The 25,695-nt window shown below is 59.8% G+C and overlaps 1 protein-coding gene across 14 annotated transcripts in view; it reads left to right on the forward strand.

Moving 5' to 3' along the window:
- The window catches only part of LRP8 (LDL receptor related protein 8), an 81,793-nt gene that overhangs the window by 1,459 nt on the left and 54,639 nt on the right, over positions 1–25,695 (forward strand). The gene's annotated exons all lie outside the window — the stretch shown is intronic.

Here is a 25,695-nt window from a genome sequence, read left to right on the forward strand (position 1 = left end):
GGTCCCCGCACGCGCGTCGCTTTCTGCGCTCGAGCCCTTCCGGACTCCTGCCTCGGCCCCGCGCACCGCGCGCGGGCTTCAAAGTTCCACGCAGCGCCGGGCCTCGCCGCGCTTCTTTTCCTGCTGGGGTTTGTGAATGAATGGGCTCCCCGGGGCCCCTGATTGGCTGGGCGAGGACCACCCCACAGGTCCCCGTGGCCGGAGCGGCCAATGGCGGAGCGGGTGTGTGTGCAGTTTTCCGGCGCCCGGGGCGCGGGGGCCCTGCCCCGGCCCCGCCCCGGCCCCGCCCCCGCGCGCGTCCCCCGGGAAGTAGGTGCAGGCGGGGCCGCTGCTGTTCTGCCTGGTCACGGTGAAGGCGTCTCCGTGCCACCCTGGTTAACCGCGCTCTCCTGCCCGCCCGGCTCTGGCATGAGTCATGGGGCAGACCAGGAAGGAGGGGGCCAGGAGGAAGAGTTTGTTTCCTGGAAGGGGGCGTGGGATCCCGAGGCCGCGCGTGAACCCCCGGCCATGTGCGGGGGAGCTGGCCGCCCTTGCCAAGTGTGGTGTTTCTGCACGCGGGGGTGACTGCTTTGGAAGTTCTTTCTTGGGGTGCACGCGGTTTTGGATGTCTGGGACAGGATGCAGTTAGCGGGCAGTTGGGCCGTGGAAGGAGTGTCGTTCCAGGAACAGAAAAACAGGACCCCGGCGGTCATCCATCCCTCGGTCATTCATTCCTCGTCCCTGAGCGCCCGCTGTGTGCCGGGCACTGGCGCGCTTTGGGGAACAGGCCACCCCTTAGGCCCGGGAGCAGAGCGTCTGACGGAGGAGGGCCCCAGGTGGGCAGGCCCACAACTCCACTCAGGACGGGGGTAGAGGGACACCTGGTCAGGCCTTGTCTGTTCAGTCCTCCAGGGTTTTTTTCTGGCGTTTGCCAGTCAGCCGCCAGGTTCATTTCTCAGACCCAACCCAGGTCGACTGTGACTTGGGCACATCCTTGCCTCCCGCCTCAGTTTCCTCACCTGACCACTGGGCTAATGATTCCTGCCCTGGTTCTGAGGACCAGGTCTAGTGGCATAATTGGGAGTAATGAGTAACGTGCTGACTGGCAGCCGTGTGCCAGGCCCTGTGGGAAGGGCTTATCTTATATAAATCCTTAGTCTTCAGAACAGTCCTGCTTTACAGACTAAACAAAAAGACTGGGAGAGGTCAAGTGCCACGGCTATCAGCTGCTAAGTAGGAGCTTGAATTCCAGCATCTCACTCCAGAGTTCTTAGCCTAATCGCGAGCCCGGCCGTTCCCCAGAGCTGCTGAGGTTAGGAACATGGCTGTGCCACGGTAGAGTGTTAAAGTGGCTCTCATCACTGGGAGCTGCTCTTTGTGGTCCCCTCACAGCGTGAGTGCCAAGGATGAGGCAGGGAAGTAGAAACTGCATCTCTGGGCTAGTTTTACCTTATCTCCCTGAATCTATATAACGGTCTCGTGAGGGTGGCTGTGAGGAGCAGAAGTTCATCCTGTCGTCCCATTTGTAGATAAGGATGCTGGCTCAGAGAAGTTGAGTGATTTGCCCAGGGTCACACAGCTGAGTGACAGAACTTGGTCAGGATGTCCGCCTGCCTCCTAGCTCAGGAGCACCGTCTGCTGCGGTGGGGAGTGTGGCGCAGAAGGACCCAGGAGGGTGATCCAGGGGCTGGAAAGCCAGACTCTGAATGTGGGGCCTGTCGCTTTTCATCTCCATGCGAGGTTCTGGGCAAGATGGAGAAGTGAAGTGGTGGGTGGCTGGGTGGCCCTAGAGGGGTCCAGGGGGGCTCTGATGGTCCATCTGGGCTCCTGCTTTGGGGCTGAGATGGACGGGCAGAATCATAGGCGGAGAGTTAGTGAACAAAAGCAGATGAGCTGGAGGACGTGGAGGGAGGGGGCTTGGCTGTTGGTACCCAGTGTTGTCCTCCACGGCCCCACTTTCCTGAGCCTGTTTCCTCATCTGCCTGGGCTGGGCGGGGGTGGCGACAGGTGCTGTTCCTCTGGCGCAGGTTACACGTGTAGGAAGTCTTCCCACAGGGCTGGCCAGGAGAAGGGGAGGGGTGAGCATTCACCTCTCCGAGGTCTTTCGAAAGGGACCCCTGGGAGCCACAAAGAGAAACCTCAAGAAAGGGGGCGGGGGCTTCGGGTGGCTGTGTTGGGCCAGGTGTTTGAAAGTGGTCTTTCCTCACCCCTTCCGTCCCCCTCCGGGGAGTCCCCCCTATTCTGGCCACCTGCTCAAACTGCGTTCTTCCAACTGTCCTCCCCCGGGCTTTGGCTCCTCCGTGCCTTATATCCGACCCCCTCCTTCAGCACTCCAACCCTTCCACCCGGTGAAGGGCTGAGCCGCTCACCTCTGTGCCTCTCTGGGCCTGCAAAGTGGGGATTGCAATTTGTAAGTGAAGTCTGTGTGAGGCAAATGAGTTCAAGCTCCCAGTGGGGCCAGAATGCGGCTGGTGGTTATCGAGAGCTGACGGAGGGAACTTGTATGTTGAGGAAGCCAAGGGAGGCTTCCTGGAGGAGGAGACAGCTAAGCCAGGCCTTGAAAGAAATCCCGTTCCCTCGGGGCTTACCATTTGAACATAGGTGATACAGTCCCCATATCATGGAGGAGGAAACTGGGGTTCAGAGAGGTGAAATGAGTCCCCCAAAGTCCCACAGCTTCTCAGGGTTGGAGCCGGAACTCCAGCTAAGGCCTTCTAAGTCCTGCTCCTCATCCACAGCAAGTGGCACTTGGCCCTTTGGAGACACGAATAGAGCCGGCAGGATGGGGCAGGAAAAGCTCCTGGGGCTTCAGTTCCCTGCTCAAAGGGCCTTCAAAGTGGAGGAAGGGGCTGGAAGCCGGAGGGCCAGGCCCAAGGAAGCCCAGGGGCGGCCCAGCCAGGGGAGGTGGCGTGGACCTGGGTCACGTAGGCCAGCTGGCCCCTTGGCCTCAGTTTCCTGTTGCTCCTTAGTGTCTGGGGCCGGAGACGGGCCACCCCTCTGCTCCCAGAGTAACAGCAGCAACAGCGAGCACTTGCTGAGGACCAGGCCCTGTGCCGAGTCTCCACGGGTCGCCTGCTTCCATTCTGGACAGTGGGGCAGCTCTGGGAAGCATCCGCATTCACCCCATTTTACAAAGACACAGAGGGGCGAAGTAACGGGCTTAAAGGTGTATGATTTTTAAGTGAAATCGCTGGGGTGTGAATGCAGGTGCCCAACTCTGGAGCCTGTGCTGTCTCAAGCCCTAGCTGGTGACCTTGGGCAAGTCCTCCCAGGCCTCTGTTTCCCCATCTTGAGATGACATCAGGCCCCCAAACCCCCAGACTCTGGGAGAACTCTACTTCTCTTTGTGGGTAGACGGGGGAGCGGTTCTGGGCTCAGCTTCCTCTCCCTTGTTCAGGCTTCTTTGGGCTGTCCTGTTCCCCCAGCCCCTCAGCCCTCCGCCCCAGCTCTAATAAAGAGCGGCCGCAGCCAGGTCTCCCGTGGCCGAGCGTTCCTTGCTGGGCGGCGCCCAGCTGCAGGAGCTGAGGCCTGCTGGAAGCAGCCGTGTAATTAGAGCTCCGCCACAGCTCCCAGCCGGGGCTGCAACCTGCTTTTGGCCTCGGCCCCGTCCTCGCACTCCGGACACCAGGCCCAGCTGGGTCTCCTTTTGTGGATGGAGTCATCAGACAGATAGTTCTCCTCTCTGAACCTCAGTTCCTCCTTCTACCAGGCGACCCCACCATTCTGTCTTCCTGAGGTTCCCACATACCCATAGGATAGAGTCAGCTTAGATTCCTCTGCATTTGGACCTCTGTAACCAGCTCCTGTTGCCTACTCCTCTCCTGCCTCTTCCCACCTCTTCCTATGAGCCTGCGACACCAAACTGTAGCTTCTGTCACACTCTGGCCCTCCTACTGCTTCTGACCTCCAGGCCTTTGCACATGCCATTCTGTCTGCCTGGAATACTCTTTCAGCTCCCTCACCGGGCTACCTTCTTTTTGTTATCTTAGAAGATTCAGCTCGGGTGTCACCTCCTCCAGGAAGCCCTCACGGCTACCCTGTCTCTCTAAGGCTGAGATACAGGAGTTGGGAGAGTGGACTTAGGGACCTGTGTTGAAATCACAACTCAGTGGAGTCCTGAATCAGACACACCTGGTTTTCTATCAGAGCAGTCACCCTGGCTGAATGGCCTTGGGAGTGACAACAGCGTCTCCCACGTGGAGATGTGAGGATTAAACGAGATGATGTGCCTGGTGCACAGTGAGTGATCAGTGAATGGCGCTGGGTCTGACCGTTGTTGGAGGGTGGAGTTTCGCTGAGGTTCTAGGTCCCTGCCTACCCAGACCCCTGCTTCCCCCGCCTCCATTTGTTAGCCAGATGTCTGAAGGCTCCTGCAGCGGGGGTTGGCTTCAGCCACAGTGCAGGTGGCCCGATGCCATCAGCCCTGAGATGGACCTGGAAGTGGAGAAAGTTGCCCAGGGAGGGGCCGAGGGAAGGCAGGAGGCAAGCAGGCCTGGTTGTTCTCAGTGAGTGAGTGGCCTGGGGCCCTGGGAGCGGCAGAGGAGAGCCTCCCTTGGGCCATGGGCATGTCCCAAGGCTAGTCGTCCTGTCTGGCCTTGTGCTCCCTTCCTCCTGGGTGTTCCTGGGAAGGGGGGCAAGCCCCACAGCCCCCAGGGCTCTGCCCAGCAGGCCCCAAGCTCCCCTCTTCTCTAGGCCCAGGGCTGTGCCTCCAGGGCTGGCCCCCGCAGGCCTTGGGACTGTGTGCTGAAGGCTCTCCGTGGGCCTTCCCACCTGACCCCCTGGGACCGAGTTCCCCTCTGGGGCCCCTTGGCTTTCCCAGGCCTGCTGGGGGCCCCGGTGAAGCAGGCTCAGGGCTGGCCGGCTTGTCCCCCCCAGCCGTCTGCAGGCAGCTGACTTGACAGTTTCCCTTCCTTGGGGAAGTAGCTGCAGCAAGTGAAGCTAGAGAGAAGCCCCCCGGGAGAGGGCGAGAAGAAGCCCCGAGGGCTGACGGAGTGGGCTGCGTGTGTCCCCTCTCCAAAGGGATGTGGCCAAGTGGAAGCTTTCCTGGCCTCAGGGTTCGTGGTCAGACGCCAGGCCTGCCAGGCCTGCGCCGCCCCCAGGAAGCCAGGCCAGGGCCTGTGGGAGGGTGCGGGGCTGTGTTCTGGGGCTGTGGAACCAGGCCCAGGGCCCCAGTTCTAACAGCACCGCCAACACCAGCCCTGCAGACGCTGCACATGCAGAGCACCCAGTCTTTGAAGGCCTGGTGGAGATGCCACCCCCCCAGGTGGGCTTCCCTGACCCTTGTCCTCCAGCCTCCCAGTCCCTGAGCTCCCACGACGTGTCCTTGTTCTTCCCTCATCTCAGATCCTTCTTCTCCACGTTGTCCACTTGCCAGCTTTGTGCTGGGCCCTAGGGGTTCCGAAATAAATAATTCCCTCAAGGGAATTACTAATAACAGATGCAACTGAGGCTCAAAGGGGAGAAGTGACTCTTAAGCCAGTGTCATGACTCTCTAGTGGTGGAGACAGGATCTGTCTGACCAGGTCCGTCTGCTGGGTCGGAGTCTTCCTCAGGCTCCTCCTCGCCGAGCTCTCTCTGTCCACCCTGCGGGGGTGGGGGCTGGGGCCCTGAGGGTGTGGAGGAAGCGGGTGAGTGGTCGCAATGTCCGGCAGTGCCTCCCTGGCCTGGGGGCTGTGGCTGGGAGAGGACCTCTTCTCTGGAGACCCCATAGCCCCGACCTAAGGCCCGCTTGTCCAGCCTCCCATGGTCGTGACCCTCCAGAATTTCCGAAGGCCTCCCTTGGCCATTGCCTGTGAGGTGGTGATTATTCTTCCCACTGTACAGATTAGGGAAACTGAGGACCTAGCAACATGTTGCTGATGCAGGTGACCTCAAGAAGTGTCGGCCCCAGTCACTCTGGAAGTGTCATTCCCCCTTTACCATCCTTCCTCCGGAAAATTCCAAGAGCCCAAGTCATCAAGAGCATCCCAAGTGTGGTCTTCATTTCTCTGAACCCCCATGGAATTCCCTGACTCTACATACTTTCCCCTCTGCTTGGATTGTCCTTCCCTGATTCCTACTCATCCTTCAAAACCCAGCTCGTTGCCACTCCATGAAGTCCTCCCCATCTTCCTGGTGTGATGTAACTGCTCCCATGTCTGTATGCCCACGGCCTTGTGCACCCATGTCACAGCCCATCGTAGGAGCTCTGGGTTGCTTGGGAGAGTCTGTGAGCAGTTTGAGGTGGGGGACCACAGGACCACAAGGCCGGGCACAGAGGCATCATTTGAGGGTGGCATGTGAATGATGAATGGGACTCAGGAAATGTCACACTTTGGACGGTAAGATATTGGTCAGCTATGGGGGCCTCAGGAGCTTCTGAGAAGGCCCTGACGGGCCCTTGACTCTGGAGAGGGGAGCTGGGCGTCCTTTAGGGACCGTAACCAGGCCCCTCTTGTGAGCTGGGTCACCTGAAGCCCAGAAAGCACCCGTGAGGCAGCGGCCGGCCGCAGGCCTGGGCTTCTTGGTGCTTGCCCTGCAACAGGAGCGTTTGCAGCCGAGGCTTCAGACGGTGAAACCAGGGCCCTGGCAGCTGGAGATCCACTCCAGGTGCCAATGGGGACCCATTCTCAGAGCTGGGGTGTCCTCCGTTCCAGCGGGACTCCAGTGGGAACAGTGCCCTCCCACCCACCGCCACCGTCACCGTCTGCCGTCTCCTGCGGGGTTGGGACTGCGGCAAGTCAACCTGCACGGAAAGGGCTCTGGGCTCCCACAGGGCCATCGGGCCACCACTGCCGTGGCCTGGCCCTGCCTGCCCAGACTGCTGGGAGCTCACTGAAATAACAGCATCGATTGGCAGAAGAAGCCACAGGCGAGGCCCTGCTGGGGGCTGCTCCTGCAGGACCCTGGCCATGCCCCGCCCCACTGTCACCGCGCCTCGCTGAGGAAGAGCCCAGGGAAGTTGATCCCCGGCGGCCATGGGCAGTGGCAGGAGGGGGCCACGCCTGGCTGGCTGCAGCGAGAGGGAGACAGGCCTTCACAGGTCCCAGCCATAACCACAGTGTGCCTGCCGCCTGCCTTCCCTTCCGGGCACCCAGGCGTCCCTCTCTGCCAGCCCCTGCCCAGGGTGTCCCTCTCCCTCCTGAGCAGTCCTGGCCCTTGGGTGCCCTCAGGCAGGACCTGGGCCCTCAGGCAGCAGTTTTAATTGACAGCCATGCCCACCCTGGCTCCTCACCAGCTGTGGTCTGTCGCAGGCCCAGGGAAGAGCCCCGAAGCTGGAGTGGCTCAGGAGGGGTCCGACAGTGAGGTCCCCGCCCCCGCACCTGGTCTGACTCTGTGTCCCTGTCAGGGCCCAGCCCAGGTACCCGCAAACTGGCCGTGTTGGGGTTGCGGAACCCAGGATGCTCTCTGTCGCCCGAAACGCCCTCTGGTGACTGCCCCACTCAGAGAGGCAGGGCCCTGGGCTCCTGTGTCCCCCACGGCCTCCACACACCTGCCCCTCGGAACATGGCAGGACGGACAGCCCGAAACCTCTCAGGACTGCCAATCCAGGAGTCCATGGGAATGGGCCTGTGGCCACCATCCTCCTCTGGTCACTGGCCTTGAGGTGCCACAAAGGACTCTATGCTCCCACTCTGGAGACCGTTTCGGGTCCCAGCCCCTCAGCCAATTAGAACCACAGCATTTGTGCGTCGCAGCCGTCCTGGGAGGAGGTGGCCCCCGAGTTAGTTGTCATCTCCATTTTCCTGGTGAGGACCTGGAGGCTCGGGGAGGACAGGGGCTCAGCCGGGCCGCACAGCTAGGGGAGTGCTGAGCTGACACTCGCTTCGGTTGATTTTCTTCATTTATTTTTCCAATGGCAGTAACTTCTTCTGATTATATAAAAGTAATTTCATACTTGTAATAAAAGAAGCACAGACAGTATGGAAAAGTGAAAAGAGGAAGGTGACTGTCACCTGGGTGATTTCCCCGTGTCAGCAGCACCTCCCACAGGTTCTTCTCCACATGTGAGCTGGTGTGCATGAATGCAAGTATTTTTTTTTTAACAAAAACGAGGATGTGCTATGACAGTTGTTGTCTTCCGACATCATACGCGCTTCCATGTTGATAACAGCAGATTCACGTCACTGTTTCAAGGGCCGGATGCTATCCCTCGCGTGAATCCTCCGAAATTTAGTGACGGTCTCCTCTCGGCGGACGTGCATCCCTCTCTGTCCTTCGTTTCCCCTTTACCCATTGGTCCTTGCTCCACCTGCCCTGCATCCAGCACCCTGAGCAGATTCCTTGTCCCTGGAGCTGGGCTCAGGGCCAGTCCTGGCCTGGGGGTGGAGACCTTTGGCCCTCGAGCTCCTTGCTGCCTGGTGAGGGTTGGTAGGAGTGTCGCTGGCTTGGTAGGTGGATTCTGGGCAGGCAGATGGAGGGTAGCTGGACTTTTTGGGTTCTGCTTCCAGAACTCAGCCCTGAGGCCCAGGTTCCTTGGGCCACTTTCCCTTCTGCCTTCTTCCTGTGCCATGATTGGGGTGGATGCGTGAGTGATGGAGAAAAATGGTGTTAGGCGCACCAGCCCCACCACCCACTGGCTGGGGTCCCTGGTGTGGGCCTTCCATTCTGAACTTTGGACCCTTGGTCTGTGAAGCAGGCTAATGAGCCCAGCTCTCAGAGGCGCAGGTGGGTGCAGAGTGCTCTGCCCAGAACCCAGCCCTGACAGTGGGCATCCGCCTTCCCCTTCCCGAGCCCATGGCCCTGCACGGGGACACCAAGTAGAAGGGACCGTCAGCAGCTTTCCTCCTCCACCAAGGACGCAGGAGGGCACTGCTGAGATGGCCGCAGGAGGGATGTGGTCAGCTGGCCAGTCGGGAGCTTTGAGGCTGCCTGGGAGAGTGGCGGCTCTCGGGCTGGGGGGGATGTGGGAGGCATCTTATCCCTCTCCCATCTGCTGGGGGGCCCCGGGGTGACTGCTTCCCAGGTGGCCTGGGGGAGCTGGTTAAGCAGCCGGGCCTGGCATGGTTGGGTATCCGGATTGGCAGCTGATGACAGGCTGGAAGGCCCCATCGGGCCCAGGTGAAGCTGCTCGAGTGGATAGCTGGAGGCCAAGGGTGGGCTTTCCCGGTGGCCTGAATCCAGGGACGTTCAGGCCAGCGTTCCTCCCCGGTCCCTCCTTCACTTCCTGGACCCCAAGCTGCCGTCTGCTGCCCCTCACCCTCAGAGCCCTCTCTCAGCCATGTGACAAGCACACGTGCATGTGCATGGGGTGTGTGTGCTTGAGGAAGGGATGTGTACCAGGAGAGAGGTGACTGTTCTGGACACCCAGATTCTGCGAGGCCAAGGTGACGCTCTTCCTCCCACGCCCGCCAAGGCAGCCTAGCCAGGCCAAGGCCCAAGCCCCCCACTGGGCTGTTTGTGGCGGGGAATTATTTGTAGCTGGAGAGGTGCCAGCCGTCTCTGTTCCCAGCCTGCCCCCCGCCACGGCAGCCTCTCCCCACCAAGCCTCAGCCTGCAGCCTGCCGTCGGGCCCCTGCCCACCCCACCCTGAGCGAGGGCTGGGGTTGGTGCAAACTCCATGGCCCGGTGGCCATCAGCAGGTCCCTGCCTTCTTGGGGTCTCTGCTCATTGGGAGTGGGGCATCTCCAGGCCCCTCTCAGCCCTAATTCTCTGGGCTTCTTCTGTTTTCCCCTGAGAGCCAGGGTGTTCACAGGAGCTGAAGTCTGCCACAGCGAGGCCCAAGGTGTGGGGGGTCCAAGGAGCTGACCCTCTCCTCTGAGGCCCAGGGGGCCCAGAACAGGGAGCCGGGGCTGTGCAGTGCAGGCCAGCGCCTCCCACAGGAACGTGGCCCAACCTGAACGTGCAGAGCCGGACCCGACTATCTATTAGCAGAACCTCCATCCACTCGGGCGTTTCTGCTTGTTTCTTTTTTTGCTGAGTCTGACCCCGCCGACTCTTTAATACCCGCCAGCAGCCGGGGCAGACTTGATATCAGCTGTGTGGATGACGTTCTTGGTGTCCCTTCCCCGTCCCCTCCCCCACCTGCCACAACTGCCTGCTTCTCGAGGCTGCAGGGACAGGCGCGGCCTCCCAGTGTTGGCCAGACGGGGGTTTCCACTGTAGTCCCTCCACATCCTGGTTGGGACAGCCAGGCTCCTGAGCTCAGGCTCCTGCTCTGCACACGTGGGCAGTGAGCATTCCCGGCCCCTGTAAAGTACCCGGAACCTCATTGCGTCCCGTGCAGCCAGTGGGTTCTTCCTGCCCCAGGGATGGCGCCACACCAGGGCGCAGAGGTCTGCCATCCCAACCCGTGTGGTTGCCACCCATCTCTTGGCCGCCTCCTCTCCCAGACCCCGCCCGCCCTCTCCCTGGCCTTGGCCTCTCCCACGCGTGCAGATCCTGTGCCGAGTTCTCCCCCAGGAACAGAGGCTGAGCCCTTGCCGCTGTTGGTTACCTGAACCCTGTTGAGAGCCAGCCCCAGGATCTCAGCCCCACCGCACCAGGAGCCAGGTAGCCTCACCTTGTCACCGACTTGCTGAGTGACCTGAGCAAGTCTCTGCTCCTCCCTGGGCCTCAGTCTCCCCGCCTGTACTGGGAAGGAGTTAGGATTGGATCAGGAGTTTGAGTCACTTTGGGCAGCTTTTGAAATTCAGATTCCCACCCCCTTCCAGGCCTGACTCCTTGCTGTGCAACCAGGTGGGAGCCGCAGACGTGAAGACCCCCAGGCCCCCCACCTCTGACTGCTCCTGCAAGCACAGCCTCACCCATGAGAGGCTCTACCGTGGCACAGATAACACAGGGCCTCTAACCAGGCTGCCTGGGGGCAAGTCCGTACTTCATGGCTCCCTGGCTGTGCGACCCTGGGAAAGTTACTTCACCTCTTTGAGCACGTGCCTTGTCTGTAAAATGGAGCCATCAGTACCTAACCTTTGAGGTGGCTGGAGGATTGAGTGAGTTAATTTACGAAAAGTACTAAGAGCAGTGCCTGGCAGTACTCAGTTGAGGATCTCTGGGTTTATTTTGACCTCCTCCTCTGAACCTCTATCTCCCGTCTGTCCTTCAGGGATCCCCTCCTGTGTGGGCTGCTGCACTGCTGGGTGGAATGGGAGGGGCTAGGGAGCCCCCCAAAAGGCTCTTTTTCCCCCCTTCTTTCTGTGGCCCAGGCCATAACTTACTGTCCTAATTTAATTAGGAAGAGTTCTTCCGGGGACCTCATTAGGAAATGAGCCCAGAGCCTCGGGGACCTCTGGAGGGGTGGGGCGCAGGAGGAGGTTGCATTGTGTCTGACCCTGCCCAGTACTTGGCCCTGTGCCCTGGAAGATAAAGGAGCTCGGTCCCTTAGAGGGGAGGAGCCAGACCTGTGACATGGAGCGTGGACAGCCAGGGCCTCCACCCTCTGTCCCCTGCCCAGCTCTAGCCTCACGTTCCCTGGATGGGGGTGGGGAAGATTCAGAGAGGAGGCTTCTCTGGTTCTGCCCCACCCACCCCCAGTGCCTGTTGTCCCTGGCCTGGCAGAGCAGGCCTTGGTGAATGTGTGTTGAGTGAATGAATGAGTGAGCTGTGGCTCTTGGGGCTGGAGCAGCATCCTTATTGGGCCAAAGTAGCCTCCCCACCCCCATCCCAATGCAGGAATTCCCTCAGCAGCAGGGGGTGGAGTGGGGGTGTCCACCTTTGGCTTGAATGCCTCCAGGGACAGAGAGCTCACTAACCGACCGGATAGCTCCTTCTATCCCTGGACAGCTCTTCCTCTTAGAAAATCTGTCTTCCTTTCAACCCCAGATCCGCCTCCTGTGACTTTCCTGCCCCCCTCAGGTCCCAGCTCTGTTTCTGGGGCCTCTGCTCACAGAGATTGCCTCCCACCTTCTCAGGCCTGCTCAGTGTCCCTTCCTGGCCTGTGATAGCTGACGTGCTGTGTGGCCTCGGGTAAGGCCCACTCCCTCTCGGGCCCCTGCTGCTCAGGGCCTGGTGGGCTGCGCACGCTCGGGCCCTGTAAACGCTGGCTGCGTCCTGTAGCTGCAGCCCACCTCCCAGGGGAGTGGAGGGTGAAGACAGCTGTGCCGTGCCTGGAGGAAAAGGTGGCATCTCTCCAGACAGCTTGTCTCTTGGTCAGCAGGCTGGCAGTGCGCCAGCCTTGTGAGGCCCCGCGGCCCAGCACACAGCACTGGGGGGCTGTGGATGGACCTCTTCTGCCCTGAGCCCAGTGCCCAGCGTGAGTGTTGCCCAGGCCTTGGTCAGGACCCTGGAGTCAGCACAGCCCCTCTCTCCCTCACCTCTAAAGATGCCAAGTCCTTCAATTCCTCCTCTGTCACCTGCCAGGTCCTTTCCCCATCCTCCTGTGGCCCCCCCGGACACCTGCGGCACACCGACCTGATGTCGTTCTCTTCCTCTCTCTGTCCGCTGTTATGCAGCTGAGTGCTCTTAGACCTGTAGAGCTGTGTCCTGCCCTTGCTCAGCATCCTATTGTGACATCCGCCTCTCATAGGATCAAGTCTGTTTGCCTGATATTCAAGGCCCTTTAAGACCTAATGCGCACCTGGCATCTCTCCAGCCCCAGACCTCACCGTCCACTTGTACCCCAAACCCCATGACTCTATGCTCCAGCCATTCCCCAAGCGAGGAATAATGTCACAGGGGCATCATGCTCTCACATGCGAGTCCCTCTGCCTGTAGGGCCCTTGCTCTGCTTGTCCAACCCTGCTTTACCTCAAGAGTCACCATTTCCAGGAGCCTCCACCCCAGATGGGTCGGGGCCTCCTCTGGGCTCCCCTGTCCCTGTGTCCTTCATCTGTGGCCTTGCCGCTCTGCACCCGGGTGGTCTGATTAAAAGTCTGCAGTTCACCTCAGACCACAGGCCTCAGGGGGATGGGGCAGGGGGACCTGGCCAGGGCGTGCAGAGTGGGGGGAGGAAGAAGGGGTGCACTCTCTGGCTTTGCACATGCCCAGTCCCCTTCCCACTCTGGGTGGTGTGTGCTGGGCGCGGGGGTTCCTGTGAGTCCCGGGGAAGCGCCTGGTGTGGACCAGAGCTTTGAGTCCGAGCTCCAGCCTTCACTGAAGTTCTCTTCTGTGCCAGGGCCCCCCCAGGACCTGGGAGGCTCTGGGGATGGAAAAGCCGGGCCCTGTCTGAGTGTCGGGTGCCTAACTCAGTGTGTGACCTTGGCAATCGCTTCCCTTCTCTGAACCTCAAGTTTCCTCAGCTGTGAAGGACCCATGACCCCTCCCCCTCTTCCTTGGGCACATCTGTGCTGTGGCCGGTGTCAGACATGGCCCCACAGGCCCTGAAACTGCCGCTAGACCAGGACTTCCTCTCCTTCGGGCCTCTGGGGCCTTGGCCAAGCTCACACGGTGGGGGGGTGAGCAGGGTTTTGCTCTCTTCAGTGAAAACGCCCACCCCTGCATTTGCCCAGCACTTTGGTGTTGCCGAGTGTCTACCCCATGTAGGGTGACCAACTCAGCCTGGTTAGCTGGGAACCGTCTCAGTTTTAAAACTAAAAGTCCTACATCAAATGAGACATTGACCAGTCCGCCTGTGCCTCGCGCCCCCTGGCCACACCCTGGATGCCCCCCGGTCTGCAGCGGGGCTTCCCCATCAGCTGTGGGCTGTGCTGTGGGCTGGGTTGGGCAGGGCTTACTTAAAAAAAGGGAAAGCTGATTTCTTTCCAACATTTTGGGAGAAAACACTGGAGGAACAGAGCCTCTTGGAAGGTCCGGAAGAGCCAGGGCTGAGCATCCTGGTTGTGGTGCTGGCATCGTGGGACTGGGGGGCCTGGCCATTGCTCCGATCCAGCCTCTAATGCAGCTGGGTGGCTACTCTCTGGGCCTTGGTTTCCCCAGCTCCCCTCACACTGATGCAGTGAGGAGCATTACCCTGATGGCCATGCCTTGCCTTCCTGCTGCCATTTATATCCTCCAAGGCATTTTTCTGTCTGCTCATGCTGCATTCTGGCCTGACTTCTCCCAAGAGGAGGGCAGGCTGGGCCTTTATTCCCACACTAAACAGGAAGAAGCTGGGGACACCAACCATTAGCCTTGCACAAGCCTGTGCAGTTGACAAAACCCTTTCCACGTATTGCCTCTGGGCTCCTAGCATCCCTTGGGAGGTGGACCTGGCAGGATTTACTGCACCAGTTGTAGAGATGGGGACACTGAGGCAACAATCCCACAGGATTCCAGCTCCTTAAGGACGGGGAAGGCAAGGGATGAAGACAAATGGGTGGCCGTGCTGTGTGGTGGTTTCAAGTCAGTGGAGGTGGTGGCTGACTGGGCCTCTTCCCCTCCGGACTCCCATTTGTCAATGTCTTCATGAGTAGGAAAAGATGGAGACAGACAGAAGGGGAGGGAAGACCGAGAGGAGGGGGAGAGAGAGGATGTGGGGTGGGGGAGTCTGGGGAGGCAGTGGGGAGGGAGGGTCCGAGCAGAGTCCCGACTTCCTCTTGTGGTTCTCACAGTCTGTCTGTACCGATTCCTGACAGATGGAGGGAAGGGGAGAGCCGGTGCCAAGAGGCTGTCACCGCAGGCGGGCAGAGCTGGGGGGAGGGCGCTTTGCGGCCAGGGTTTGTATGGGGAGGGGGCAGCAGCTGGTGGTCTGGCTAATGGGCCTCCTTGGAGCCTGCTCCCCGGGAACCATAGCTGGGGGGGGGGGTGGTGGTGGACGCTGTGGGGCAGGAAAGTGGGCAAGGGGTGAGCCCCCCACCTGCCTGGGACGGGCTGTGCCCTTGCGCCTGTCCAAGAAGAGACAGCCACCCCTCCCTCCTCCACACCCTGCTGGCAGCAGGGCCCTACCTCCAAGGACACCTCCTCCCCACCCCTCCCTGGGTATCGGGTGGGCAGGGGCTCTGGGGGCTGGTGCTGAGCTATGGTCATTGTGCACCAGGCCAAAGAGAACCCTCGGGGTCGTGGGGCACTGGGGGCTCGGAGCAGGCTGGGGCCTGACCTCATGTCTGCCGGGCCGGAGCGCAGCCCCTCCTTGAGCTGCCGGGGTGTTTCGCAAGCCCCCTTCGTGGCAAGGGGCCTCCTGCCTTTTCTCCAGGGTCTGACACTTTCCTCGGGGCGGGCAGGCCTCAGGCGGCGTTGATTTGGCACCCTCGGCGTCTCTTGCCTTTTGAGAGTGTGGGTTTCTCCAGGTGGGATTGGGTCTCAGGCCCCCCACCCCACCCCCCAGTGCCCAACACAGGGCGCAGCACAGAGGAGGGGCCCAGTGAATGCTTGTTGAATGAATGGACGGATTCCCTGCTTGCATGCCTCCTGGGATGGAGAACTCACTTCTTTATAAGGCAGTTCTTTCTATTTCTAGAAGCAAAGATCTTTCTGATTCTGTCCAGAGAGGCCCCATGGGTCCCAGGCCTTGCTGCAGGGGCCATGCAGAGCCCCTTGGCTGATCCTGCTGCCTTAGAGCAGCCGTGTAGAGACCAGAGACACCCCAAGCCCACCCAGCGCCACAGTGGCCCCCGACGGGCTGGGTCTCCACGGATCTCTGGTGGTTGGCAATCGTGGCTGTCATTCACTGAGCCCTCGCCCAGTGCCGGGCAGTTTCTCATTCGTCCTCACTTCAGCCCCGTAAGACAGGTAGTGTTTTTATCTCCCATCTTAGAGAGGACAGAATGAGCTAGAAAGTAATGCGGGGCTTCGTCAAGGCCATGTGGCTGCTGTTTGGGTCGGGTGGGGGGTAGGCTGGGGTCCAGGAAGGCCTCCTGGAGCAGGGCATTGTGGCAGGGCTGGGGCATGTGGGGTTGGCAGGGCTGAGGAGGGGTCACACTCTGGAGGAGACTGCCCCTGCCCCTATCCTCCCACCCCTGACTCCCAGGCAGATCCTTGATACCAAGTCTCCAACTAGGCGGTCCCTCCGGTGAGAGTGGGGGGCCTGGGACCCAGAGCCGCTCCTGCACCCTGGATGGAGACTAGGGTGTGGCTGTGCTCCAGGTGGAGCCCCAGGGCCTTAACACGCCCGTCCTGTGAGCAACCTGAGATGTGGGCAGGGCGATGGCTGGGGGCCTGCGGTGTTGGGCCAGGGGCTGGGCCTCCTTCCTGCTGCCTCTTAAACTGGGTTCTGGTCAGAGGTGCCCTCCCCATTAATATGAATAGTGCAATCATTAATGATAAATTGCAGAGTGCCCGCCTGCCCGTGCTGGAGCTGGCTGGGCGCCCTGGGGAAAGCCGAGAGGCAGTAGCAGTCCGGGGAGCGAGGTGCACCTTCCACTGCCTTTGTCTCTTTCCTGGAGCCTGGCGGAGGCTGGGCACCAGGGGTGCGGCTTAGCAAAGTCTCAGGGGTTGAAAAGCAGGTACCTGGGCCTCTGGTGGGACACTTGTCCCATTCCTCCATCATTCACAGATCGGTTCCACAGACTTTATTGCTGGGCCCTGTGTGCACCCCAGCATGGCCCCCACTGCCTAACCTTTCCCCTCATCTTGGCTCTCTGGATCCTTCCAGGGGCTCTCCAGTGAGTGTAGGGGGTGGCTGTAGTCCCCTCATCCCCGCTGACCACCTGTGTGACCTTGGGCAAATCCCCTCCCCTCCCAGAACCTTGGTGTCCTCATCTGTATGGGGAGTTCTCAGGGTCCCTAAGTCAGAGGACTGTCGGGAGCATTAAATGAGGTGTGAGCACAGCACACAGTCATCACTCACTATTGCTTGCTCCTGTGCTCATGATGGGGTGGAGGACACAGAGACCCCGGAGTGCCTCTGCATGACCTCGCGAAGCCTCTGACAGCCCTGGGAGGGGCGATTTGTCCTGTCCCTTTGCTGGCAGGGATGGTGAGGCACAGGGAGGTGGGTGACTCACCCCAAGCTCCCTCAGCATGTGAGAGGCAGGTTCAAACACTGGTCTCTCGCACTCCCATGCGTTGCCACTGTGCTGGGCAGGGACGAAAGACAGCCTGAAAGCTCCTTTGGAATTGGCGTTGCAGAGGCTTCTGGCATCCTGTGCTGATCTCCTGCAGCCTCTGGCCCCCAGGTCCCAAATCCCTCCTAATCCTGGGAAAGAGGCAACCCCCGGTCACGTCTGTCAGCCGCTCTGAGTCCTCGCTGGGCCTCTCACCTCCCACGTGAGCAGGGAAGCAGCAGGCAAGGGCCTGGGCTGCGAGGATGGGGGATTTTCTGACTCCAGTTGAGATCTGTCACAACATTAATGTTAATTAAGCCTTGTTAATTCAGCCCTCTGCTTACGCAGAGCTCCTGACAGCAAATTACTCATAAGTGAGGCGGTAAATTTATTGCTGCGTTTTCCCAAACACTCAGCAGCAAAGAACGTGCCCCCAGGAAAGTCAGAGGAGAGGCCTGGAGGGCGCACCGGGCCGCTCCTGCCAGCCTGCACCGCTGGGGCCACGTGGCAGAGACTGGGGCGGGCTGCAGGGGAAGGCTGGGTGAGGATGGACTCTGGTCGAATCAGAGCAGGCTGCCTGGAGATGTAGTGAGCTCCCCCTCGCTGGAGGTGTGTAAGCGGGAGGGCAGGGAGCATTTCGAGTCCCTTGGACCGGCCCATCATCTTTCCGCCTCATCCATCTCACGCGGCAGACTTCAGTGGCTCTGTGCTTTGTTTCCTCCCACATGCCTTGAAGTCACACATCAGGGCTTGTCAAAGGGCGAGTTTGGATCTGGACATGAGCCCGAGTCCACCTTGGTGTCCGTGAACACCTTCCTCTGCAGTGCAGTCTGACAGGAGCCCTGGCGACCTCCTCAGGGACCGAGCTCCCTGTCTGCTGAGGTGTGCAGGTGGGGCCAGACAACCCTGGCAGGGATGCTGTGAGGCGGGGGGTCTCTCCCCGAGCTGGGGTGCTCTTGGAACCAGGATCAGGCACATGTCTGGGCAGACGGCCTTTGAGCCCAGCCCCTTTACGAAGCTAGGCATCAATCCCCCAGGTGAGGGTGCAGGGGGAGCCCCTTGCCCTCCCTGACCCCACAGCCCCTCCCCCTAGGTCCTGCTTCCCTCCTTGGCCTCGGGCTGGGCCATGCCTGGGACACTGGGAACAAACCCAGGCCTTGGGTACCTAGGATTTTTTTTTTAATTAATTAGAGCATTAAATGGTAGCCCTCTGGGAGAGTCCCACCATCTGGCTGTCACAGGAGAGGCAGGAAAATCTATGCATATTTGTCTGTAGTGTGAGCATCACAGGAAGCCACCTGTGCATGTGTGCGTTTGTGGTCCATGTGCTGCAGTGTGTGTGTGCACAGCGTGGCATGTGTGTCTGAGTATGTTTGGTATGTGGTACACATCTGAGTGTGCATGCGTGCCCATCTGCACGTCCGTGTGCTGTGTGCGTGTGCCGAGGGTCTGCACGTCTGCCTGAGCAGCTTCTGTGCCCAGGCCTGGCTTTTTGGTGCAGTGAGTCAAGCTGGGCTGTGTGTGGAGAGGGCGTGGCCTCTCCATCCGTCCTGGCTGAGGTGATGGTCACAGACACAAACGCCAGCCATGCACAGATGGGACAGGGGTAGGTTTAGCAAGTGCACAGCTGTCCTGCAGGGGGCGGCATTCTTGCCTGTTTGACAGATGGGGAAACCCAGGCTCTCCCGAGCATAGCGCCAGGGTGAGGCTCTGGGCTCCCTGTGCAGTGCTCTTTCTGCTCAGTGGGCTGTTGCCCTGGCCAGCACTGCGTGCTCTTGGCATCTTTTATGCTGTTGGATTTTCATGATGGCTCAGCAACGTTCTTGAGAGGGTACCCCCCCGTTTCTCAGGGTTGCTAAGGGGGCAAGGTCAGGACTTGCACTGCAGATCCTGTGTCTTTTTCATTTTGTGGAAGAGGCAGCTGGGCCACAGGCCTGGCCCAGGGTGGTGGTGTTAGCGCAGAACACTGGGAGCATGGATGCTCCACTGACTTGGGACTGGGCCCATCCTGTCCCTCTCTGAACCTCATGGGGTGGTTGTAAGAACTAAATGAGGAGGGTGTGCAAAGAGCTTTGTAAACCTCAAGGTGCAGGACAGATGAGCGCCTAGCCCACAGGCGGTCATCACACTATAATTGGGCGGTGGGGTCCCAGACAGGCTTGCAGACTGCGAACATTTCCCCAGAACCGTCTGTCTGGTGCTGGCACTGCCGTCCGGCTCCAGTCTCCCACATGTGGTTCATGTGGATGAACTGGAGCAGGAATGGGGCTCAGAGAGCAGTGCGACCCACACCTCATCCAATAGGTGGTGATACTGAGGCCCAGAGAGGGTCAGTGGCTTGCTCAAGGCCAACAGCAGCTTAGGGGTACAGCTGGGACCAGAACCCAGGCCTCCTGGCCCCCAGCTCTGTTCTCCTTGGTACTGCACTGCTGCTGTGTCTCTAGGGAGAAAGGGGACACAGGTAGTTTCTGTACCTACGGGGGTGGATGTGGGGGTGCCAGCTACCTGGAGAGAACTTGGGGTCCACTGAAGCCCAGGTCACTATGCATGAATGAAGGATTTTAAAGCAATATTTTAATGGCTATTGTTTTTGCTGTATATGCAGAATGCCGGGTGGTAGATACGGCTTGTATCTTGGGCTGTAATTTTGGAAGAGATAGAAAGACCTAAGCCCCAGGACTGCGTGTGCTCCTTCCTTCCTTCATTCAGCACATGCTCCCTGAGCTTCTGCTCGGTGCCCACCGCGCAGACTTTATCCCGCCTCCAACGAGCTGCTAGTCTGGTGGGAAGAGATAGTTGAGTGACAGCAACACAGGGTGATGAGGCTGTGGCCAGAAGAGGCCTCGGATCCCAGGTGGGGTCATGGAGGACTTCCAGTAGAGAGGAGGAACTCCCAGAGAATGAGGAAGCTGTGCCCGCCAGACACCTGGGCCTCCCAGCCTCACGTGGCTCGACCTTCGATAGGCTGTGCATTCACCCAGAAATGCGCAGCGGCTCCTTCCAGCTCCCCTCCCTCGCCCTCCCCCGTGCAGTTCTCCCAGGGCCTGGGCCCACGCACAGGAGTGGAGGAGAGGCCCCCCGGAGGCCCCTGGTTCTCTGTGGGGCTCAGGAGAGACCAGTGTGGGGGCAGGGCTGGAGGTGGCAGGGCCTCCTTGTGACCCCCCTTGCCACCAGCGCGTCTAGGCGGGGCAGTCTTGGCTCTGCCCGCTCAGTGTTACAGTCATGGTGGGGTGAGCCAGGGACAGCACATCGGAAACAGCCTCTCCTGTGAGCCCCACTGCTGCCCAGCGACAACTCCCCTGGGCCTTCTCCGAGAAACAGCCCTTCCACTTATACATGGGGAAAGCAAGTTAGAAAGGAACCCAGTGGGCCCGGACCACAGAGGCTGGGCCTCCTGAGGCCCTTTAACAATTGTAACAAAAGCTTCCTGAGAGCTCACTGCAGATAAAGTTTGGGGGCGGGGGGCGACTGAGACGGGCCAGGGGGAACTTCCATCGCTGAATGTCCTAAGTGCCCCACGTTGGGCACTGTTACACGTTGCCTTACAGCCAATCACCCTGCAAGTCAGACTTCATCATCACAACTTTAGATGAGGAAAACAGTCTCCGAGAGGCCAAGTGACCTGCCTGAGGTCACACAGCTGGTAAGGGGCAAAGCCAGGATTTGAGTCCTGGTTCCTTAAACTGCTTCTGGTGGGAGGAGGGCCACAGCGGGCAGCAGACTAGAATCTTCCAAACGTCTGTGCTAGAAGAAAACATCCACTTGAAGAAAAGACATGGGTGGAACCATCGTGGGGCAGTGGGCATGCTCACAGGGCAGGCTGCTTCAGAAGTGGCTTCGCTTTCATCCAAGCTGTGGTGGGACCCATGTTGTTGGGACAGCCACGCTGGCTCAGGACCCCAGGGTGATGGGCACCCTGTCTGAGGGGCTCTGAGAAGGGGCAGGGGTGCCCAAGATCTCGGCTAGGACGCCAGTGGGAAGTGAGGGTCTGTGGGGCACCTGCCCCACCCCCTCCCTCTGCTCACCTCCCACAGCCACGTCTGCCTCCTTCTGCCCAGCTCTGGCCTGGAGGCCTCATGGCCGTCCTGTTGGGCCCGAGCTGGAAGCACTGAGCTGTGGCCTGTGGCCACTAACTCTGCCCATGCTGCCTCCCCTGTGGCTGGCCTCAGATAGGTGGGTGGTCTGGGCCAGAGCCCTGAGCCGCAGCCCTGCAGGACCGACACCCTGAGACATGGCCGCTGCTGAAGGTCCTACCAGCACCTAGCAGGGCACCTGGCTCACTTGATTCTTTCGGCTTCCAGTATCAGAGACCTGAGACTTCCCAGGAGGACAGGGGCCATCAGAAGCTTGGCCCTCCCAGGCTTCCTCCCAGAACACAGCGCTGAGGGTGTGCGCTGGAGCAGCTGGGCGAGGGGCACCCCGACGGCCCTGTACCGAGCCCCCCGGGTGACCCTGGGGCCCCCTCTGCCCTGAGCACTCGCCAAGCGGTCCGGTGGCAACGCGTGGGCCTGCCCTTCCTCCCCCACTCTGGCAGGGCCATCTCCCAGGAAACGGGGGATTTTCCCTCATTCCCATCATTAGGGTGCCAGGGCAAACAAACAGCCTAATCCAGAGGAGCCCCTGGCCACAGTCACCTTCTCTTTTGGGGTTTTCTCTTTATTTCTGGCAATTTTGAGAAGCCAAAAGTAATTGGTATTCCCACCGTGTTAACAGAACGCTGCCTCCTCAGGACTGTGCCTTAATTCCTTCATCGCAGAGCAAGTCGGAATTAATCACCCCTCTCCTTCGTTTTTCCCACCGAAACCCATTACCAGCCTGTCTGCTGGTTAAAGTCATTTTGTGGCAGCTCTTGGCTCCTTTCCACTTCCCTAGGAATCTTTCCGACCAAAGCCAAAGAACAAGGAGGGGGGAAACCCATTTGTACAAAGTGGGGCTCTCCTGTGGAGAACTTATTTCCCTCGCTGTTCAAGAGGAAGGCACATGTCCAGCCTCCAGCCGGCAGGGCTGACTGAGTCCCCCGTCGCTGAGAGCATCCAAGAGGGTGGAATGGCCATCTGTCGGCAGTGGGAACAGGACGCTGCACTGGCGGGGCCGTGGCAGGCCTTTGCCACTCCTGGAGCCTGGATTAGATTTTGCGATTCGGAGCTTCTAGGGTTCTGGTCTCTATCTGTGATTTTAAGGTTCTCTCTGTGATTTCCAAGTTGGGAAGATCCTGTGACTCCATTGTCCTGACATTGCGCAGTTTGGGTCTAAGTACTTTTCAGTTGTGTGTTTTAGGAGTCTAAGATCTCTCCTAGGATTGGAGATTCTGTTCTGATTCTCAGGCTATTTTCTGATTCCCTGAGCCTCCCTCGCAAGCTGCAGGTCTGCTCCATGACTGGGTCTTGGGGGGGAGTATAATTGCTTTGCTGAGACTGTCTTTGGAGTGTTACCTCAGGCCAGCCCAGGCCTTCTCTGGCCTCAGTTTCCCCGTTTATGAAATGGGAGGTTGAAATGGATGGTCTCCGGGGCCTGATTCCCAGGTGTGTCCTGCCTGCAGCCCTTGTTGGCTCCTCCCGCGCCTCCCCCGCACAGTGCCCCGTCTGCACTGGCCACCTCCCAGCAGCTCAGGGGACCCAGAGCTTTCCCATCTGAGCCAAGCCCCTTGTCTGCTTGCCCCCAGCCCTCTCCCATTCCAGCAGGAAGGCAACCCAGCTCTTCTTCAGAGTCGCAGCAGGAAAGCCAGTGGGAGAGACGGAAAGAAAGAAACCGGCTCACTGACAAGCGCTCCATCACTTCTGTGGGCCATGCCACTCACTGTATAATTTCAACACCTACAGCCTGCTTTAATTCTCGTCCCCTGAGGCGGGTGCTCACTGGTTGTAGATGAGGATACTGAGGCTCCGAGAGGTTAAGTAACTCACCTGTAGTCATACCTGTGCTTCCAGGGCCCTGAGTCGCTTTCCTCTGGCAGAGCCGCAGGCCCCTGGAGTCGAGGGGATGTAAGCAGCCCGAGGCTGGTCAGTGTGATGAGGGAGCTCAGGACCCGGGGCCACCTCTCCCAGGAATCTGCTGCAGGGGGGTGGCCCACATGCTCACTCTTACCCCCTGGGACATTAAAGGGCTTCCACGAACAGCCCCATTTCCTCCCAAATGCACCAAGAAGCCAGAGAAGAAATACCTGTCCCTTCTGCTTTTAGAATCTACCCTTTCCTTCGGGGCCAAATGAGATTTCTTGGGGTCGCTTCCCCAGCTCCACGGCTGCAGCCATATCCCCCCTTCTCTGAGGTCCAACTCAGAGGCTCCCGGCTTGGACCCCTCTCCCCACACTGGCCCTCACTCGCAGAGAGGGGAGGCACTGGGGAGGGCGTAGGGACCCCCAAGTTCAGCATCCTCATTCTCAGCTGGGAGCACAGGTCAGTGAGGGAGAGGACCTCCCCACCATCAGTGCTCATCAGGACGTCTCGTCTTGTGTGGGGTTGTGGCTATAATATCTGGGTTCTTGTCTCCTCCGCTTGGCTCTGATCAGTGAGGGAAGGTCCATGTCTCATCTCTTCCTTTCCCTGCAGAGCATTAAAGACAAGATGACCTGGGTTCTGGTCCTGCCTCAAGCTCTGTGACCTTGGGACAGTCCGCTGCCTTTCAACGGCTTTGCTTCCTCACCTCAAAGGGTGTGATGCCACCACGTCTCGCCCACCTCATAGAGCTGCTGGGAAGAGCCAGACTGAGGGGCTGGGGGCTGGGGTCACCCCACCCTGCAGCCATTCAGAATCCCACTTCTGCCAGATCTCCTTTGGGCTGCTGAGTTTCCAACCAGACAATCTCCTTATCCCCCAAACAGCCCTGTGGCCCCCACCTCTGGGCTGCTGCGCCTCTGTGGCTCTGCTGTCAGGGCCCTGCCCCTCCCTCCATGGAGCACCCACCCTGAGCCACACACATGCCCGGCTGTCCTCATCACCCAGCAGCACACGGCCGCCCCTCCTAGCGCAGGTGCTCACCATGCTGGCTCGCAGCATGCAGCCCTGCCTCATGCCCAGAGTGCCCTCCGTCTCTCTCCTTCACTCTCGACCTGGTGAGGCACCCAAGGCAGGCCAATGAATGGTGCACATGGAAAACCTGCCTCCTTTCTCCTCTGATGTCTGAGTGAGGAGACTGAGGCACAGGGAGGGTAAGGGACTTGTCCAAGGTCGCCTCTGAGGTCAGAGGCAGCCTGGGGTGGTGCCCAGGGTTCCAAGGCCCAGCCCACTCAGAGGGTCCTCCTCGCCCCCCTCACCCGGGCCTGGGTTTGCAGAACTCCGCCTGAGAAGCCCTGTGAAGGGCTTTCCCGCAGCCAAGCGCCCAGCCACAATGAGAGGGCAAGATGTGCATCTCCCTGAGGCTGGCCCCACGGTGGCAGCTAAGCCACATGTCATTGGGATGACTTCCTGAGTCCACTCTGGTCTGGTGGGGGCTCCCCACGTTGTCAGCAGAGAGATGAGTGCTGCCCAGCCAGGGCACAGACCATCACGTCAGCAGTGGCCGAGGGTGCAGCCTGGTGGGGCTTGCTGTGGGCACACCCGGGTCTGGCTTCCACAGAGACGTCGGTAAAATCAGCATCCTGTGGAGCCTGCAACTTGCTAATGTTTTCCCCTCAGTGCTCTGGGCCCTGGTGGGGGGCGTTGTCAGACACCATCAACAGGCGATGCTTGAGCTGGCCTTGAGGAGTGTGGAGAGTCCTGCCAGGTGGAGATGGAAGCTCCCACCTGGGGCAGCTACACAAGTAAAGGCAGCCGGGGGGAAAGCCCGCGGTTTGTCCGTGGCCGTTGAGTGGATGTGGGAGGTGGTGGTAGCCTGGGATGGGCCACAGCGGTTAGCAGTGCACTTGAAGTGTTCCTGAGAACCCTGCTGAGACACTTGGTCATATTCTAGGGGAGATGGGAACCCAGCAGGACAAGGAAAGCTGGCTTTCTGATTGTAGAGAGGCCTTCAGCAGGATAATAGCTAGTGGCTCTGGATTGACGGGCCCCTCCTCCCACCAGCCCCTGAAGCCACGGAGGTGGACTGGGAGGGCTGGGGACCGAGGCATGGTTCCCTTCCTCTGTCAGCCTTGCTCTGGACCTTGTGGTGGGTTAACACCATACCTAAAAAGGAAAGGAACTTAGAGATCATCTTGTCTAATCCAGTCATGTCATGGAGGAAGAGAGAAGGCACAGAGAAGGCAGAAGACTTATATAAGGTCACACAGTAGAGCCAGGGCCCCAGGCCAGGGGTGGGAGAGAGCCCAATGCTAACCCCATTCGCAGTGAAATAATCTTAACCTCTCTCCAAATAAAAGCCAGCAGCCTCCCTGGTACAGCCACTTTGCAGAGTGACACCCTAACCTTCAGGCCTCCTTCTGGGCACACGGTGGGCAGAGGCTCCCTGGATGGCCAGTAAGGGGCTGGGGTGGCAGAGAGCTCGTACTAGCCTCCTAGGAGAAGCCCAGGGCCAGCACAGAAGGGTACCCCAGAGAGGCCGCAAGCCCACCCAGCCCCAGGAGATGGGTTTCCCAGTAACAGGATGTCACTGCCCATTTATCACCAGGATGGCCCAGTGGCCTCCTCTCGGGAAACGCTTCTCCTGCCAGCCTAACTGGGGGAAGCACTGGCATTTTCCACTTCACCAGGGCAGCTTCCCTGCAGAGTTCAGCCGCTGCCTTGTGGGCAGAGAGTGCTGCACCGACATTACTGCAGGGCCAGGGCCCTGACTGCCTGTGGGGTGGGAGGGGGGACCACGCCTCCCCCAGTCAGGTGGGCCATCATTCCATCATTCACCCCCTCGTGCCACCTGGCTGCTGGGCAGGACTGACTGACCACCTGTCTCCTGCTCCCTTAGCAAACCCGATGCCTGCTGTTGCCTGAGGCAGTGTCTGCCCCTCGTGCTGTCTGGCCTCCTCACCCCTGGCTGCAGAGTTCCGCCCAAGGAGCCCTGGTTTTGCCGCTCG

This window comes from Equus caballus, chromosome 2, assembly GCF_041296265.1.
Source record: "Equus caballus isolate H_3958 breed thoroughbred chromosome 2, TB-T2T, whole genome shotgun sequence".
Taxonomy (NCBI): Eukaryota; Metazoa; Chordata; class Mammalia; order Perissodactyla; family Equidae; genus Equus; species Equus caballus.